Here is a 20,915-nt window from a genome sequence, read left to right as displayed (position 1 = left end):
AAATCTGAAATCTCCTTATATTGAGCAAAAGTATGATCAACCAAAGGATTGCAATTGCTATAATCTTGTCATGTCGAGTTCCCCTAGTTTTGTTATAAAGAAACATGTTAAATTTCAAGAAGGAGAGCAATGTTGGCTACTACCAACAATGTTTTCTTCATCTAATCCCAAACCGAGGACGGTTTGTTGTCAAGAAGGGGAGGATGATGAGGACATGGCACCTTCGGATACGAACAATGATTATAAGGTGCGTTCGTTCCTACATTTGCATAGTGGCTTTGGTTATAATTCACTTGGTTCCACATGTACATGTCACTATTTGATTGTAGGTTCAAATGTGTTTCATAATGGAAGTTCATCAAAGTTGAACTTTTGGTTCGTTGGCAGCCCGACAGTGCCTCATTGGGAAGGCCATAACTCATCCATCCGGAGTGCGATCGAGGTCAATGAGCACTTGATGGAAAGCTTGTTTGATAAGCTTTCAAATAAATCTGGTCCCATCTCAATATCACGTCGGCAAGGCCTCCAAATTACTAATATATTCTGTCGCTATTTCTGGTGGGAGCTACACTGTCGTCATGGGCTTGTTAGACATCCTTGGGACCCCGGCCCAAGTTGGAGCACGCCCCAAGAAGATGGAGAACACCTAAGAGATGGCCTTGGACGTCCTCCTCCTTGGCCACCACCTTAGGAGGCCAGCAAGGACGTCCAAGCCAAGCCAGAGGCCCAGTCCAATCCGAGTTCGAGTCTGTCTCGGCCATGACGACCAGTCTACAATAAAACGGACGCTCCGGACGCATCCGAACTCTGTTTTCGATGATCCACATATGGATGGAAAGATAATTTGATAAGGAAGCCAATCCAAGTGGTTTCACATCAAAAGCTCTTCGGAATCAATGGGAATCGTCGAAACAAGTCAGCGTCCAGAATCTGTCAGGGTGCTGCGACACCTTCTTTTGGGCCGTTGGGCCTTGTAACGTGTTGGGACACCTTTAGGACGTGAAGAGGGATCCTTGGACGTCCCTTAGGCTATATAATCAGTAGCCACCACCTACTTTAGGGTTTGGGTTTTGTTTTAGATCAATCTGTCATTGAACAGTCGCCGTTATCGGTTTGCAAGACCCCAACTTTGAGTGCTTAATCATTCATCTGCAATTGTCACTTAAATTGAGTTGCTTTTTATCTTGTTCTTGCTTGTGTTCTTCGATTCGCAGCAGGGATTAGCCTTCTTGGCGAGGTCAACCGGATTGTGACACGGTTGATAACCAGAGGAGACGTGGTGCTAAGGTTGCAGGGTTTGGGTCTTTGTGATCTGAAGCCGGATCGGTGTGTCGCTCTCCGAATAAATCGTTGTTTATCTTGAACTTGACGGAAGATCGGGATCCCCGTCCCCATTAGTTAGGGTTAGGGATTTAGGAGTTGGGGTTAGGGTTTGGGGATTTCGGGATTGGAGGAAAGCTGGGGAGTAAGGCCGGCCCGTCGGTGGGGGACATGAATCATGTTTGTTCCTACAAAGGTGGAGAACCGTCGGATATAAATATTGATGTAGATCCTAGAGGTACAGAGTATACATCCCCTCAACAAACATAATTCATGTCTTCATACTGTTGCTTCAAAAGATTTAATGATTCTTCAAAAAGATAATGGTTCTTTTTCCCTTGTGTTCTTTCATTCGAAAGATGAGTTGGCAAAGGAATGGGGCTGGGAAATGCTGCTGCCATTCAAGTGTAACCCTGAGTGGTCTGACTATTGCAACTACCTTGGGCAATATTTCAAGCGTCATCACAGTGTTATTGCTGAAGTTACTGGCATCAGCTTGGTTGATGCGGCCGAAACTGTAAGTATTGAACTGTGCCCCTCTTTTCTGAACCATCAGTCGAAGCCTGCTCCTAATTGTTTTTTGCTTGTCTTGTTTCCTATGTTAAACTGGCTGTCAAGTAGTGTCTTAAGAAGGAGGGTGAACTTGTGTCTTTGTGGGACCGTAGAATGAAAGAATGCACGGATGAGATCTTACCCATTACCACTTTCATTCTGAGTAGCCTTATCCAGGAGTTTGCAGACAAAGTCAAACGCACAGGAGAGAGACTTTCTGATGTTTCCACCGCAGCTTTGTTGGTATGTACCACAACTGTCCTTAACAGACCAAACAAATCACACCACAGAAATATATTCCTCTCTCTGCATCCTAATGACCAAATGTGTTCTCGTAGTCAATTAGCTAAGTAGAGCAGGAAAAAAAAAACTATTTGGAACTATTTCAATATCTCTGCTCAGTTGTCACCATGACAGAGAAACTATTTGTACTCATTGTAACAAGATAATATTTGATCTATTCCATGCAATCTTGAAAATACTACCGGGTCCTCATAATCCAGGTAGCTGTACAAACGACAAATTGGTGTGAACTACCACAATGTGACCAAGGATTCCTGTCTTACCGCCACAGTTTATATTTTATCTGATATCTGATTTCAAGTCATTGGTTTTTGCACATCTAGTGACCAAGTTGAGTCTTTTTAGTGCACTCACAAGGAGCATATGTAAACCTATCTGTCTAGCACTAAAAACAGTTCCCTTGATCTATCTGACATTTGGTTTCCTGTTATTAATGAACACTCCCAAAAACTTAATATGTTGTATGACTAGTTGCTAGAGCATGGCCTGTGCCTTGCATGCTTACTGTTTCACCTGCTATGGATTGCTTGGACTCACCATCACAACCTTCAGCAAAGTTCGGCTAGGCGGCGACTACGCGCGCCTAGTCGCTGCGAAGCCCGTCGCCGCGACTAGGGGCATAGTCGCGCATCGCGGCGCTAGGCGGTGCGGAGGGCGGCCAAAGGGGCCTGGAGCTGGACTGTTGGAGGGCAGGGGTCGCCGGCGCCGGGCTCGAGCCAGCTGGAGCTGGAGCCTGGAGGGCAGGGACGGCCGGCGCGGCGCTCTGCGGTGGTGTGGCCCGCACCCTGCGCCTGTGGGATGCCGGGGCCAGGATGGGATGGGCGCCTGGGCAGCGGCGCGGCGGGAGGGCTTGGTGCGCCGCGGAATGGCGTGCGGCGCAGCGCTGTCCGGCTAGGTAGCGCCGACAGGCGGCTGGCAGGCTCCTCGCCTCCTCCCGTGCGGCGGCGCGGGTGCGGCTGTGGGCGCGCGCTCGTGCGAGGGACGGAGGGAGGCGGAGGGTTAGGTTTGCTGTTGCCTGGGCCTTCATTATTGGGCTGAAATTACATGGGGTATGTGGTGTTGATGGCCCAACGACTAGGGCCTGGGCCCTAGAGGCCTGGGCTACAGATCCGCCCCTGGTGTTGTGCACTTGTATTACTGTCCTATCCACTTGTATTGTAATTACCAGCTGCTGATATGGTGTGCTCATGGATGGGAGGCTGCTGAAATCATCTAGATAAGTCACAACTTAGTGTTTTCTATTTTTTTTATGAACAGCTGTCTATTGACTAATTTACTAACTACTAGTTATATACATAATATATATATATATATATATATATATATATATATATATATATAATTTATGGCTATATTGCCAAAACGCCTAGGAGCGCCTTGGACCGAGTACTCCCGACTAGGCGCTAGGCAATGGGTTAGCGCCTAGATTCCGCCTAGCGCCTAGCTGAACTTTGACCTTCAGTAAAGTATATTGGCTCCTTGGATAGCATTTTGATTATGTTATTTGATTTTTTATGATACACTTGTAAAACAATCGATTCTAGTGTATCACCAAGGAGGCTGACCTGATCTGTGAGATGCTGAGTGTTGGTGCCGAGCCTGCTGATCACTTAATCATTCAAAGCACTGAGATCCGCATGTGCGCTTTAAGCCTTACGAGCCACCAATTGTGTGATTCTGTTCCTGCTGCTGCTGCTATGGTGGTACGTCCCTGCCTGCATCACGCCTCTTAATGTTATATCCATTCCTTTCTTTGTTTGCAACCAGCTTATGTGACCTAACCGCTAAGTGATGGGTGGTTTACTGGCTTGAATTCAAGGGAATCATGAAGGAGACCAATAAAATATGTGACTGGATAAGACAAAACCGTAAGCCTTTTGACGAGTTCGACATGGACTTGGATAATGATTTCGAGTTGGGTCGCCAAGTTCGCAAGGGAACCCTGTACTTCATGATCAGCATGCTGGAAAAGTCTCCCTTTTCTGTTTCTGCTGCTGCTGCTGCTGCTGAGCACAAATCTGTTGAGGAAAAATCTTTTAGTGGAAATATTCCTAGAAATGATGGGAATGACATTGCTCCTGCTGAAGCAGCAAACTCTACAGGGTATGGATAGTCTATCCTTTGTTGACACAACAAAGTGTAGATAGTGTTTGATTATATTATCTGATAATGTAAGAGAGTTAGGTTGATTATTTTCGACGAGAAGCATTGTGATACTGTATCATTTTGCTGTGCAATCACCAGGGGCAACGCACAAGATCAGGAAAAGATCACAGGCGTAGATATTAGTAAGAAGAGGAGGATGGAAGATGCGGACAAAGAAGCAAATGGCCAAGGTATACCCCTTGTAATTTTTGTCAAGTGGTGAAATCGCAAAATTCTGGTAACTATGACTTATATTTCTCTTGCAGAACTCCTCACAGGCTTTTGTTTTCTCATTGAAGCAGAACTTGGCCGCTGCCGAAGTGGAAGTAAGCTAAGCAAGAGGGGAGGCAGACACTGCAACCTGTGGGGGTATAACCCTAGGTACCCACGGTAATGGACATGGGCCGCACTGCTAGGGGTGGTTCAACCCATAAGACGAAGGCGTGTGATGCAAGACACTGATCGACATGCATCACACGATTTTAGGAAGGAATCTTAAAGGTAGAGAAGCATCTGTTCGGGTATGATAGATATCATATTCCTTGTAATTACTTACCATATACCTAGATAGATCTAGATCTAACCGACTTATAATCCTACCCCCATACTATATAAGACGGGTAATTCATACCTGACGGTGATGATCCATTTCCTGCAGTGAAATAATTCATACCTGACGGTGTGGCATGCATTGTAGTATACATAGGCTGCAGGTTCGTGTGCTCCTGCTGTGTCTATTGCATCATTGCCTGCAAAAGTATAAGTAATACCTTGCCTTGAATTGCTCAGGCTGCTGTGGTGTTGCAGCAATGGAGTGGTTATTGTTTATCACCAAGGCTAGAAATCCTTGTTCCAAGACTTCATGAGTAAAATTGACAGGTGCTCCATATGCACGTCGTGATCAAGTTAGGGATTTTTCTTTGAAAATGTGTTCCAAATATATTTGAAGATATGTTTGAAAAGGGCTTAAATTATAAAAATAATTTGAACATATTTAAAAAAGAAGCTTAAATAGACTTTTGCAATTAATGTTGAAAAAAGTTTCAAAGATCCTTTATTTTGGCTTTTAAATGTGGCTATAAAATACTTTAAAATGGTCATTTAAAAATGATTTAAAAAGATTTCAAAATAGCTTTCAAATAATTTCAAATATAACTTCTCAAAATATATTAAATGGTTTGCAAAGTAAGGTTTGAAAGTTAAGTTTGAAAAAGGTCTCTAAAAGAAATGGTTTGCAAAGTAAGGTTTGAAAGTTAAGTTTGAAAAAGGTCTCTAAAAGAGATAACTTTGACCTTCAAAATTACTCCCTCCATTCCAAATTATATCACGTTTTAGCTTGTATACATACATAGCTTTTCTCTATGTACTTAGATATACACTATGTCTAAATACACAATAAAAACAACGTATTTAGAAAATCCAAATCGTGTCTTATAATTTGGAACAGAGGAAGTATTTTAGAAAGATTTTAAGTATAGTTCAAACGGAATTCAAAAAGGTGGCTGCGCAGAACTCCACCTTTGTCACCTCCTGCGCACATGAGTGACAAGAAAAAAGGACTGAAAAATAATAAATAAAATAAATAGTTGTTGCTGCTAAAGGACTGAAAAAAATCTCACCTCCTCCTGCGCACATGAGACAAAAAAAAGACTGAAAAAATTAGAATGTGATAAGCTCAAGACGACGTTGCACAACGGATATAAGGCGCTTGGAGACAGCTGTGGGGGTACGACCCTAGATACCCACGACAGACCACATGGGATGTGCCTCCAGGGGCGGCCCAGCCCACAAGACTAAGCCTTGCAGGGCACGGCGCTGCTCGGCGCGTCTCGCAAGACACCGGAAAGATATGCTGAAGATACTACGAGTCTGTTAGGATACGTATGATCCCATGATTCCTATAATCTGTTATTACTTTTCGGTTATCTCCTAGATCTAACCGACTTGTATACCCCTCGGACTATATAAGACGGGCAGGGACCCCCTCCAAACATACGCAATATCATACGATAGCCAATACAATTCAACAGACCACATGAGTAGGGTATTACGTCACGCCGATGGCCCGAACCTGTCTAACTCTTGTGTCTCTGTTGTCTTCTTGTTCTCGATTACACGCATCTCTGTCGATCAATCTACCTTCGTGGGATACCCCTTGGAGGACTGCCGACGACATTCTATCGATAGTTTCGCTGTCGGATTCGCTTGTTGCTCTTGGTGGTTGCCACCACCTAGACGACTTGGTGCAGCGGAGGAGGATTGACATGAGTTGATGATTGTTTGTGGCCATCTTCGGTGATTGTGGTGGGACTTGTGCCTTCTCCGGTGGAGCGTCGAAAGGTAACCCTAGTGGATTGCTCGTGTCATTGAGTTACCTCACTTGTGGGTAGGTTCTTACGGTGTCTAATTGTGTGGACGAGGTTCGTGAAACACCTCTTAGCCGCCGAACCTCCAAGTGTTGGTCGACACAACAGGAACGTAGCGTGTTGGCGAGCACGTAAACCTCAGGAGAAAATTGGTTGTCTCTTACCCTTTGGTATTCTCCCGGTGATTGAGTTAGTATTCATCTTGTGATTGGTTCACTCCTCTCGCGGTGGTATAATCACGTTACTTACTCATTTACATACCCGCAAACTAGTTGTAGTAAGCTCTTTAGTGTAACTAGAATTAAGAGCTTGATTTATAGCTTAAGTTCATCTAGTAGAGCTCTTTAGTATAGCAAGTGTGAGAGCTCTTAGCGAGTAGTGACTTAGTAAATTATGTGTCTAGTGATCAAAGTAACTAGAATTATTGGATAGATGGCTTGCAACCCTTGTAGAGCTAGAGCAAGTTTGTTTTTCGCTATTTGTTATACTAATCAAATTGTTCTAGTTGGTTTGTAGATTTTTAAATAGGCTATTCACCTCCTCTAGCCATATTAGGACCTTATAGGGCACCGCGGGCAGGGCGGTGGACGAGGCGGTGGCGGCGGTGCCGGAGGTGACGGTTAGGGTTAGGGTTAAGCCGACGTCCTCCTTCTCTCTCTCTCTCCTCCCCAGCTATAGATTTTGGCCGGCTGGCTTGGCGGTGGCCACGACACGGCAGTAGTGGTGGGTTGGTCGGCGGTGAGCGAGGCGGCGGCGGCGCCGCCGAGCCGGGCGGGGCAAGACAACTGGATGGGTGGGGTAGGCGGCGGGGGCGAGCGACCGACGAAGTTAGGGGAGGGCGGGCTCGTTCGGCGGGGGTGGTTGGTAGGCAAGGAGGTCGCCGGTGGCCTGGGCGGTAGTAGGTGGGCGGCGGGGCAGTGGCTAGCTAGGGAAGGTGAATAGTAGCGCATACGAGGGGAAGCCGAGTGGGCGTGGGCGCGTGTGCGCCGCTATTGGTCCTGGCGCGCACGCGTCGAGGAAGAGGGTCCAGGTGTCCCAAGGAGGTGCCCCGAGCCGATGGTCACAGACTCACATTTTTTTCATGGAGCGGCTGCTAGTCCCAAGAAGATTCAGACCGCGAGATGTCCTTTGTTGATCTGATTACCTTCTGTCAATGCCGCTCAGACATGTGCAACACGACACAACTCATCCTCTCCATGCCCAGATTCTCCCTCTGACTTGACTCTTGACTCCAGAGTCCACCCTTTTTGCCCATTGAGGGTACAAGCATCAATTGGCAACGAGCCGAATCTAACCTTTTATAAAGACAGCGACCCACCACCGAGGGCGGGCTAGCGCCAACCACTTCGAAGCGGCCCACCGCGTGCGTCCAGCTTCCTCGTCTGCTCACTCAACGTAGCTTCCCCAGCACTCGTGACCCCGACGCAGCACGATCACCGTGGCCAATGGCGGCGGCGCGACCATAGGGAGGAGGGAGCGCCCCAGTGCCCCCCTAACACGCTAACTTGATCGTGAGGTTCGTGTGGGGGTATAACCCTAGGTACCCACGACAATAGACATGGGCCACACCGCCAGGGGTGGTCCAGCCCATAAGAAGAAGGCGTGTGATTCAAGACACTGATCGGCGTACATCACACGGTTTGAGGAACAGATCTTGAAGATAGAGAAGGATCTGTTCAGATATGATAGACATCGTATTTCTTGTAAATACTTACCATATACCTGGATAGATCTAGATCTAACCGACTTGTAACCCTACCTCTCATACTATATAAGGTAGGTAGGGACCCCCTCGAATTCATCTCATATTCAATACAATCTAACAAAGACGCATGACGTAGGGTATTACGTCGATCAGACGGCCCGAACCTGTCTAAATCGCTGTCTTTGCACCTTGTGTCACCATCCGGTTCCTATTACGCACACCTCCACCGATCATCTACTACAATGGGTATACCCCTTGGTAGACTGTCGACCAGATTTCGTCGACAGTGACGCGTCAGGTAGGGGTGTGCGTGCTGAATCCATGGCGAACCAGATGGGGTTTTCTTCGTAAACAAACGACATCTTGGGTTCTCGTGACGGCATTCTTCGGCGGTCTACAATGGGTGATGTGGCGATGTTGTTTGGTGATCTGCAATGAGAGTCGACGTCTCATGAGCAGCCCCCGGCGGCATGTCACGGTGCATCAAGCCAAGCACGATCCTACCTCCCGCAATGAGCTCCGTCCTGTTCACTGGATCTTTGCCAGGATCTACGTCAAGAAGCAAGGGCCATAAGATGAATCAATCTATAAACGATCAAGCTTGTTTCTAGGCTGCCGCCGCCACTGAAGATGCCTGGGTCAACGATCATATGAACAGGGAGATCAGATCGAAAAGGTCTACACGCCAGAACTGAGCGCTGGATGCGGCACCGCGCGATCTATACAACCATGCAAGATAAGTATAGAGATAGCAAAGATCTTGAGACTTGCATGCACATATGCATATATACACATACGACAGGATAAGCACGGATTAATTTCCGTGCTGCTGGGTTGATTCGACGCCTGCCGCTTTACTCCAATAGAACAAGCTAAATCATGTCTTTATTCAATCAAATATTTTTGTATTTTTGGATATCTCTTTGTCTACACGACCATTATTGGCAGCAACCTAATCGCACCCTTCGCCGATAGCATGGATCCGATCAATCGTCCTACGGCGACCACATCGTCGGCATGCCACGACCTTCATCAGCAACACTTGTCGTCAGTGCGTCTCAACCCACGTCGTCGACTCATCGTCACCCTTCGGCGACACTCTCCAACAGCCCGGGCCCATCGTCCTGAGATGCGTTTCGCCTCCAAGCTAGCCGATAACAAACTCTCTGGAATCCTGAACGTGCATGGACTACTTGTCATCAAGTACAACACGCACACCATGTTGACGTGAGCAAGCAATCAGAGAGGAACGTATACACACCAATCAGAGAGGAACATGCACGCACAAGATGGTTTTCTTGTCTGCTTATCTGCGTTCGGTAGCACCAACTCCGACTCCGCTCGCCAAGTTCGATTACATGGAGCCATCAACCGAGTCGCCAAGCAAGCCGCCCGGACTACTCGTTTCGACCGCATGACGTGTCACAATGATCGTGGCGAAGAACGGCGTTATAACGACCACGACCACCGCCATGACGACATGCCAGAAAGCTCGAGGACCGGGCAATTTCGTCGATGCCGATCAGATAACGTCATACGCCGCCAATCAGACATTTTGACTAAAGCTAAGTACCTCTACTATATCTGCATTTAATACGGCTTTGTCTAATTATTTTCTCCGAGTTTTCGCCATATTCCTCTAATTATTATTTATCCGGTTATTTTCCATAATAAAATGTCTCCACCTTTAATATCTCTGTGTTTAAGAAGTTCAATAATGCAATATCCGACCGGTTGATCAGACTGTTCGGTGCTCACTTCGCCAACCAACTGGTCGGATTGTCTGTCGCTTCATCGTCAGCTACGCTTAGAGAGAACCAGATGGGAATTTTCCATCATCACCATCTGCGGCGACGACTCGGCTCCGTGAGACGGCGATCTCAACTCAAGGCTCCGAGGTGCATCGCTCTTCATAAGGATCGATCCGATCTCCTACTTTTATCCAAAAAGCCTGGTTTCTCGTGTGGAGTACGTAGGGCGATCTGTACCTGCCACCAAGGTGCATGTACTCGATCGAACAAGACAAGCACCCTCGACGGCGTCGCCATGCAGCGTGAAGTCCTGTTTCTACGATTCAAACGCCAGAGTTCTCCAGAGGTCCAACGCTGAGCTTCGTCGGCACCAATCAAGGAGACGGTTACATGCGGCAAGCCAGCAGCATGCAGGTCAACTTCAAGAATTCGGTTGCATCACCCAACATCGACTCGTCATCATCCTTCGGCGGCGCTCGTCAGCCCTCATCGACGGCTCACGTGGTCCTCGCTATCGACTCGACATTACGAGGCAACTCACGGCGACGCATTGTGATTTTCACTAAGATCAACGTCAACAAGCAAAGGACGACATATTATCTACAATACCATGCAAGATAAGTAAACAAACCATCACAGTGTTTTGACTGCATCTACATACATCCTCAAGCATGCATGTAAGAAATAAATTCCCTTGCTACCGATCTACACTCACGAAACATGATCCCAACGTCGTCAATCCAAACGAGCTAAGTCATAGTTTTTTCCATTAAATATTCTAACATATATATAACTTTGTCTACCTTGATAATAGTCAACAACAGCGGTGGACCTGTGCTTTCTCCATTTGTTTTCTATATTTTTTCTCAAATTACTTATTTCTCCATGCTAAACATCTTTAAGATGACGTATACTATCGCCTTTCAAATCGGGTTGCACCCTCGCCTCGGTCGGACACGCTCAAGGGCTTCGCCTCTCCACACGAATTAACTCCGCCAAGCTCCAATTACGCCCGTTTGCCTACAACTCTACGTAGCTGCCGTGCCACCGAGCCGCTGTGCCACCGAGCCGCTCGAGCCGCCGAGCTTCTGAGCCGCTATGCCGTCGAGTCACCGAGCTACCGAGCCGCCGAGCTGCTCGAGCCGCCGTGCTGCCGAGCCGCCAAGCGAGCTGCTAAGCGAACCGCCTCAGTCATAAGCACTCTCCACGGTCTCCATATTTCGCCACTGTTTCCAAATTTCGCCACAATCGGTAATTTTCGCCACGGGTCTCTAATTTTCGCCATGATCTCTAAATTTCGCCACGCTCTCCAAATTTTTCCATGGTCTCCAAATTTCGCCACAGCCTCCAAATTTCTCCACAGTCACCAAATTTCGCCATGATCTTCAATTTTCGCCATGGGTCTCCAATTTTCGCCACGATCTCCAAATTTCGCCACGGTCTCCAAATTTCTCCACGGTCTCTAAATTTTGCCACGGTCTCCAAATTTCTCCACGGTCTCCAAATTTTGCCACGGTCTTCAAATTTCTCCACAGTTTCCAATTTTCGCCGCGGTTCTCCATTTTCGCCACGGTTCTCCAATGCTCTCCGTGCTCTCCAATTTTTCTCCATCTTTAAGTGCTCAGCACTCTCCAAATTTTAAAGATTTTATTCTTTTAACAAATATAAACAAAGTCTAAATAAACATAAACTGCTCTACGGGGTATAAAATTCATCGATACATTGCTCCTGATAAACTCCGCTCTGATTTCTTCATCATCGAGTTCATATTTTTTATTTTTAAATCATGTACTACCCGTTCTATATATTTGTATTGTAGGATCATCGTCTGGGTGGTCGCACCATCTGGCCTTCGGATTTCTCCGCCGATCAACCGATCGGACCACTAGGTTCATGACTTCGTCGCTGACCAGTTGGTCGGACCGTTTGGCATTCACTTCTACTCGGCGCTCACATTGTCGCCGATCAGTTGGTTGGGTTGCTCGGTACTTGATTCTTTGCCAACCAACTGGTCGGATTGTCTGTCGCTTCATCGTAAGTTACGCTGAGGGCTCGCCAGCTAAGCCAGGGACTTCGTCTGCCAATTCACTTGTTGGATTACTACGTTTTACCGACGCTGCATGTCATGTGTGATATCAAGGTTTTCCATATTGTCCAGATCAGGGTGCTGATCTTGGGCGATACGTCAGGGGATTTGATAAGTATATCTATCGCAGCAATCCAGTGCTAAGCACTTTCCATTTTCTCCACGTGTTACTGCTCAGTATTATTGAATAATACTCCGCGTACCTAGTGCTAAGCGCGGGGACTTCGTCCTTTACACTTAATTCTTTGATCCTACTACAAGATGTTTCTCTATCTTACAACAGACTCGAGGAATAAGTGTGTACACTTCACCTTACGGTGAATGTACTGTTTTTCCTTCTTACTGGTTTTCAGCTAAGCTAGGGACTAGTTGTGCTCCCGGCTAAGCTGGAAGTTGGTTATCCTAACTAAGTGATTGTTGTAATTCTTTGATCCTAACACCAGGTGTATTCTTCACCTACTGTCAGGCTCGGGGACTACAATGTATATATTGCACCTTGCGGCGCATATATTAGTACTAATATTCTCTTTGCATAAGTCATGAATGATGATCATCTAACTTCACCAATGAAGTCTAAGTGTGTACACTTCACCTAAGGTGGAGAACTTCTAAATTTTAAACTTGAGTTCCTTATATCCTTCTGGCAAGCCTTACTTGGCTAAGTTCGAGATTAGGTCACCTGATAAATTGGTTGGCTTCATTTTTCACCAGTCGGATTACCAGTTAAACTGGTCGGCACTTCGTTCTATTGATTGGATTACCAGTTAAACTGGTCGGATTACCAGATAAACTGGTCGGCACTTCGTTTTGTTGATTGGATTACCAGTTAAACTGGTTAGATTGCCAGATATGCTGGCTGACTCCAAGTTAAACTGCTTAGACTTGCTCAAGACGGCGTTGCTCAACGGATAAATGGCACTCGGGGACTCGCTGTGGGGGTATAACCCTAGGTACCCCACGGCAATGGACATGGGCCGCGCCGCTAGGGGTGGTCCAGCCCATAAGTGGAAGGCGTGTGATGCAAGACACTGATCGGCATGCATCACACGGTTTTAGGAAGGAATCTTGAAGATAGAGAAGGATCTGTTCGGATATGATAGATATCGTATTCCTTGTAAATAATTACCATATACCTAGATAGATCTAGATCTAACCGACTTGTAATCCTACCCCCATACTATATAAGGCAGGTAGGGACCCCCTCGAATTCATCTCATATTCAATACAATCTAACAAAGACACATGACATAGGGTATTACGTTGATCAGACGGCCCGAACCTGTCTAAATCGTTGTTTCTGCGCCATGTGTCACCATCTGGTTCCTATTACGCGCACCTCCGCCGATTATCTAATACTGTGGGTATACCCCTCGGTACACTGCCGACCAGATTTCGTCGACAGTTCGTCTTCGTGGCTCCTCCAGCGCAGTCACCCTCTACTCAACCGGATCTTTTTCGAGATATATAGGCCTGTTCGCTTAGCTTATAAGCCGTACTTTTTCAGGCAACGAACAATATTTTTCTCTCACAACAAATCAGCCAACAGTAATTTTAGCCATGGCTTATCAGCCAAGCGAACAAGGTGATAAATGTTCCTTTTCGGGTAATTGGGTTGGAAATTCTTGGTTAGCAAAGGGGAAAACAAACCAGACGAGTTTAGTTCATTTTGTTGGAAAGAAATAGCAATTCAGCTGAAAGTCTTGCTTTGACAAATCGGTAGCTGCAGTGGACCAGTGGTCCCTTCTCCATATTCTAGGATTCTGGGAAGTTTCTGTTCAAAGAATTCTCCCCCCTAGCAATCGATTAATAATCATAAAAATTGCTATCTTTTCGGAAATCTAAGGTTATTTCCCTCTGAAATCTAGTTCGAGTTCTCCGTGCAGTACTTTGATTTGACCGGGCATGGGAGCTCTGCGGCCGTATCCATCCGTAACTCACTCACTCTCATGGCCGCCTCTGTCGCCTCATCGACGTTCTTCCCGGTGCCGGCTTCGATGGCCAAGAACGCCCCGGGCAGGTCCAAAGACAACAACCTGGACATGAGTGGGGTCGCCGCCAATGTGGGCGCGGTGAGGTCCTCAGCAAGGGCGCGCGCGTGCCGCTGTCCCCAAGGTGATCAGCGGCGGCAAGGCTGCGGTGACTGACGGTGAGGACGACGCGTCCCGCTCCTCGGCTCCGACTCCGAGGACGTTCTACAACCAGCTGCAGACTGGAGCGTGCTGCTCGCGGCCATCACAACCATCTTCCTGGCAGCCGAGCGGCAGTGGGCGCTCGTCGACTGGAAGCCCAAGTGCCCCGACATGCTCATCGACACGTTCGGCTTCAATGGGTAGGTGTTCGGCAGGACTTCTCCATCCGATCCTATGAGATTGGGGCCGACAGGACGGCATCCATAGAGATGCTGATGAATCATTTGCAGGTGAGTCATGTGAGGCAATAACGTCTGATTGTGTTGTAAGGTGCCCATTGTGGATGCTAATATTGTTTTTTGATCATGTTTCTGCGTTTAGGAGACGGCCCTTAATCATGTCAAGAGCGCTGGGCTGCTTGATGATGGCTTTGGTTCGACGCCAGAGATGAGCAAACGGAACTTGTTCTGGGTTGTCAGTCAGATGCAGGTCCTGGTGGAGCAGTATCCATGCTGGTACACACTACAAAATATTTTGGTTATTCGGGTCCTCAGGCTGAATTGGCTCTAGTTTTTGTTTAAGTGATAGCTTTTTTTTTAAAATGAAGTTATGCTAATAACGTGAACTTGTCAAGCTAGCCAGCTAGGGGTCAATTCTGGTTTCTTGCTTTGTTGCGAGGTTGCTGTGCTACAATAGGTAGGAGAACCCCCCCCCCCCCCTCGCCATTGCTGCGAAGTTTTAGATATGTTCAGTGGCTTCAGAATGTTTGATTGGAAATGTGATAATGATGTTAGGTGAGAACCTGGGTGTGAACTATTCATGCGAGAAATTGGGGGTCTGAAAGTCGTTGATGATAATTGTGACAGTGGTATTTGGAAGTAGGTGGTTGATATCTGTTTTAATTGAAAAGTCAGCTTGGAAAAGTCTCCAATAAATTATTCTTCTGATTATTAGCATGATAATTTTGAAAGACGATATATGTTACAACTCATCTATTTCACCATGTACTTCATTAACCTAGTTGCATTTGGGTAATTTAAGGCTCTGTTATTTTTTGAATCAAATGTTTTTTTAATTTTTATGCAGGGGCGATACAGTTGGTATAGATACATGGGTCAGTGGTCATGGTAAAAAAGGAATGCGTCGAGATTGGCATTTACATGATCGCTACACAGGCCAGACTATATTGAGGGCTACAAGGTTTTGATCTTGATTTTGTGCTCGTTTAAATTAATAGCATTACAACATAAACAAATTACGGGCTGTCCTCCCTGTCATATTGCTATTGTTTTATGCATTCATTTTTGTTATTGCTGTACAGATCCATAACCTGTTAGCATTTTGTTGTTTGGCCATTTGCATTTCGCTGATACTTTTTCCTCATTCTTTGGTGAAATAAACAGTAAATGGGTTATGATGCATAAGCATACTAGAAAACTCGCAAGGATTCCTGATGAAGGACTAAAATAGCACCATATTTTTTTGAGCGCACCGCTATTGCTGATGAAGACAGCCGCAAACTTCCAAAATTGCCAGGGAATGGTGAAGCCAGGGCTAGAAAATACGTCCGAAGGGGTTTGACTGTAAGTATTGTACACGTCATAAGTTGGTGTCCTATGTTATAGTTGGTAGTGTTTGTTACTTATGTAATTTATGCTTGTTGGTATGCAACATAATGCGGCCTCGATGGTCTGATCTTGATCTAAAGCAGCATGTCAACAATATTAGATACATTGGGTGGATTCTTGAGGTATAAAACAATATTACTTTTTGTATGCATCTTTATGTTGTTCTGTTTATGTTAGGATCCTTATGAACTGGATCCTTGAGATTAACAAATTGGTCTTTGCAATGTACATAACATTCATTGCTCTATTAATTTTGGTCCTGAGTAGTTTATATATGGTGTTGGTAATTATTTGGATCACTTGCTTTGCCGTTAAGCCTGTCAACTTATTGGTAGGTGATAAAATCAATTTTCATACAGTTTGAGCATTTATCATATTCAAACACTATGATTTAGTGACTTCCTTTGTTGTAAGGCATCCTATTTCATGTATAATAAAACATTTAGAGGTCCTTTTGCTGTTTGTCGTTGCCCCTTTCAACGGCAAATAGGGCCTCGATGCTCCTATCTGGCTTTTTGCTTTTTGCGATGTATGCCTAACTGTCTTGATGGAGAATATAGAAATCATGGTACTCCTCCGTTCAAATTATAAGACGTTTTGGCTTTTCTAGATACATTATTTTTTCTATGCATTTAGATATACACTATGTCTAGATACATAGTAAAAAAATATCTAGAAAAGCAAAAACGTTTTATAATTTGGAATGGAGGGAGTATTTGTTATGTTGCTACATTTCAAAACCAAACTGCCTTCAGAATTTAAAAGGCACAACTGTTGTTGATACTCCTGATGTTGTTCAATAGCTAAGTTGTCTGTCTGAATACACTATTTCCTAAAATATGGCACATTTTTTGCCACAAGAGGTCATGGAATGCTATTTTCAGATAAATAATCTGTTCAATTGGTCATTCGGTACACAATCATATGCTTTTATTTCTGTTTGTGCCCTTGATCTGTGAAGCTTGAAACTTGAATTCCTGTTTGAGGTTTCTTACGCAAATTCTTCATCTAATCTTGGGTTTGCAGGATGTAGAATTTAGGATAGTCTACTGAAAGTTTGCCTTCCCTGCTCATTTAGCCCTAGGAGTTTTGTTATAATTGAGCTCTTCCTTTTGCTTGTGCTACTGGGCATTTCACTAGTTTACATAATCATGTTGCCTGGTGTTTACCTTTTTCGTTGACAGAAAGGTTAGTGTTTATTTACTGTATTTTCACCATCCTCTGATATTGTTTGCACTCATTTTCCCACCAGAGTGCTCCAATCTCCATATTTGAGAATCATGAACTGGCTAGCATTGTCATAGACTATAAGAGGGAGTGCAGTGAGGACAATGTGCTGCAGTCACACACCACAGTGTTCACTGACTGCACTGATGGGTTAGGAGAAACAAGTTTTCAGTGTGAGCATCTTCTGTGCTTTGAGTCAGGGCATACCATTGTGAAGGCTCAGACTATGTGGAGGCCAAAGAGAACCAATGCTCAGTCTCAACTGGCAAATTTTAGCTTCACAGACTAGATTGCTAGGGAACTAGTGCTTTGTGTTTGGAACAGATAGGACAGCAAGTCATCCTATTATGATGCAGCTTACAAGACCTAGGTTATGGTGGGAAGAAAAGAAGGTGAAACAACAAAGCAGATTTCTGTAGCGCATGTATGCTGCTTTCTTTTCCCATACCATCTTCTTGTAGAAAACTTTGGGTTGATTTAACTTTGGTTGCTAGATGCAATTCTTCAATTTCACCCAAGATTACCTGGTGTGTATATATATATATATATATATATATATATATATATATATATATATATATATATATATATATATATATATATATATATATAGTACTGTTCTAGCAGACTAGCTGTTCGAGTATGATGCTGAAGTGGGCACCTTCCGGTACTCATTGGCTGCAAGGCTGTGTCTATACTAGCGCCCGGACGTCCAGACTAATGTCCGCGTCTACATCCCATTCCCGTAAGCTGCACCCTGCATATCGCTTGACCCGCGCGACATCTGCGCCCCCACCCGACCCCACGCAGCGTCAGCGCCCCCGCCTGACCCCATGCGGCATCAACACCCCGCTCGATCCCTCACGCCCCCTCCATTAGCTGCAGCAAGCAGGTCACATTGCAATATGCGCAATACCCCGATGTACTTTTGAAACATTCATATGCAATACTTAGAACATATGTCTGAAGACAGATGAAATATTTGAAACAAACACTTGCAAAAAACACCTGAATACTTTTGAAACATTTAGATGTAATACTTAGAATACATGTGTGAAGACAGATGAAACACTTGAAACATGGGTCTGAAACACTTAAAAAACACCAGAAAATACTTGAAAAACATTGCAAACATACGCAACATCCAGATAAAACACTTACAACATATGTGTGAAACATATACAACATCTTGATAAACACACTTGCAACATACATCTAAAAAACCGATAAAACATTGGGAACAGACGTTTGCAACATATGTGTACAACCATTGCAACATTAGCAACATTCCGATTTACTTTTGCAACATTTATATGAAACACTTGCAACATCTATACAAAACACTTGCAACATGCCTCTGAAACATCTGAAACACTTGAAATATACGCTGGCAATATGTGTTTTCAGCGCAACATCTACTTGTTGCTCAAACAATTGGAGGCTCGTCGATGCAGAGCTCGACGCCAGCGCGGAGCTCGATGCTGCGAAGTGGCGCTCAGCTCCGGTGGAGAAGGCGGTCGGCGCGGTAGAGAATGCCGTGGCGGGCGGATGGCCCGGTGGAGAGGAAGGATGGTGGGCGGCGCTGCTGGAGCATGGTGGAGAGAGAGGTACTAATATAGAAAATCTTCTACATAGCGTTTCACTTTGGGGCTCCGAGGCGGTTGCCTAGTTGCTAGCCTCAGTTATTCGAGGTAGGGCAGCCAGGCCAGCAACCACCTCGGTTAATGCTTAACCGAGGCGGACATTATAAGTTGACCGACACGGTTAATATCGATTAACCGAGGCGGTTATCATCACGCAAGCTTAAGGTTGCCCGCCTTAGCAAATTATTCACGGAAGCGGTCATTTATAATGTGTCCGTCTCAGTAAATCAGCCGAGCCCGCTAAAAAATTTCACCCGCACTCGTGCCTGACAGCTACTGCAGTGCCAGTACCCACTATGCTTCGTTCTTCGTGCCTGGATGGCAAAACAACTAGCGCCGCACCCAGATTCCCAAAACCGCTATGACGTGGCGTGATTCTAGTGGGCACGCGCTTTGCTGCCACACAACGAGCCACACGGATCATTGCCACACCGCTGCGCCATGAAAAACCGTGCCGTCCTTTCACCCAAAGCGCCTATGAATCCATCTGTGCTTCTTCACCTGGATCACTGATGTGGAAGACTGGATGTCCCGATCGAAGGCCACGCGAATCATCTTGACCGTTCATTTCATCTGTGCTTCTTCATAGAGAAGAAATATATCCTTCCCCCTCTCACATACGCCGCTCTCTCTCTCTCGCACACTCCTCTCCTCGTGTAGGCCGCGCTCGCTCTCTCGCGCGACCTTGGCGGCGATGCTTCTCCCTCCACTTTGGCCGGTCCTCCACCCCCACCTCCAGCCGGCCCTCCACATCTGGCTGGCCCCAAACACCTCTAGCGCGGCAGCGTCCTCAACCTCCGGCCGACCCTCCACATCCAGTCGGCCCCAAACACCTCTAGCATGGTGGCGTCCTCAACCTCCGGCCAGCCCCATCCACCTCTAGCATGGCAGCGCCCTCAACCTCCGGTGGTGCCTATAAGGAAAATGAACCTTAGGTCTATTTACTTTGGATTTTGGTTTTTGATGACCAACACAACCTAATTGGACTAATGGATTTGCAAGTAATTGTTTTATAGTTCAATAGGATGCAAAACGTGACTTGGACGAAGGCAACGTGATGATCCGATGATCAACACCTCAAGAAAGATATGTGAAGATGCATAGAAGACGTACAAGGTCAAGCAAAGTCCAAGCACAAAGATTGGAACCAAGCCGGACGCAAAGATCGCGAAGAAACAAGCCCAGCAGAGGTGACCAGACGCGGCTCTATGAGTGACTGAACGCACCGGTGCTCAGCAACACCCAGCGTAGGCAGTTGTGACCGAACGTTGAGCAGCAGTGACCGGATGCTGAGCGAAGCAGTGACCGGACGCATCGGCGACACTGTTCATAGTCACAGCAGTGTTTTCAGCATGACCAGACGTAGCAGACTGGACAACCGAACACACGAAGTGCAACGTCCGATTGAGTCCAGAGAGCTTCCAGAGCGGCGAAGCTACGACCGGACGCGTCCGGTGGCATGTGACCGGACGCCATCAGCTTCCGATCAGTTGATCACGCCGAAGACCAAGTGACCGTTGTGAGTGACCGGACGCGTCCGGTCAGGACGTGATCAGCGTCCGGTCAATCGCAGAAAAGTGGGTTTCGTCCTCAACGGCTACTTTCTCAGTGGGGCTTATAAAATATACCCCCAACCGGTTATTTGAGTTGTGTGGAGCTGAGGAAACATACTAAGGGTGTTGATACACCATTTTAGTGATATCCACTTGCATAGTGCTTAGTGATTCATTAGGTGATTAGCGTAGGTGCTTTGCGGAATGCTTAGGTTGATTAGACCACCGCTTATGCGCTTGCTCTAGGTTTAGGCCTAGTGTTTAGTGAGGTTTGCATACCTTTTACTACTCGGTGCTTGCGTGCACCATTATTGTACATCGAAGGGCCTTGTAGTCTTGCGAGATCATACCAACTACGTTTGTGGTGTGGCCACCACTGTGTACCGAAGGGAACAAGGCCCGCAGCGGTTCGACCGGAAGCTTGATAGTGAAGACGGCGGGAAGCGGTCTGGGATAGGCTTGCCGAAAGGCACACCGGAGACCCACTAGTGCATGGGAAAGGCCCGG

At 46.2% G+C, this 20,915-nt stretch overlaps 1 pseudogene; it reads left to right on the top strand.

Annotated features, from left to right (window-relative positions):
* Positions 1 to 14,174: 14,174 nt before the first annotated feature.
* LOC136468716 (palmitoyl-acyl carrier protein thioesterase, chloroplastic-like) lies at positions 14,175 to 17,501 on the top strand (annotated as a pseudogene).
* Positions 17,502 to 20,915: the final 3,414 nt, after the last annotated feature.

Source organism: Miscanthus floridulus, chromosome 8 (assembly GCF_019320115.1).
Source record: "Miscanthus floridulus cultivar M001 chromosome 8, ASM1932011v1, whole genome shotgun sequence".
Lineage (NCBI taxonomy): Eukaryota > Viridiplantae > Streptophyta > Magnoliopsida > Poales > Poaceae > Miscanthus > Miscanthus floridulus.
This window is presented reverse-complemented; position numbering and strand designations above follow the sequence as displayed.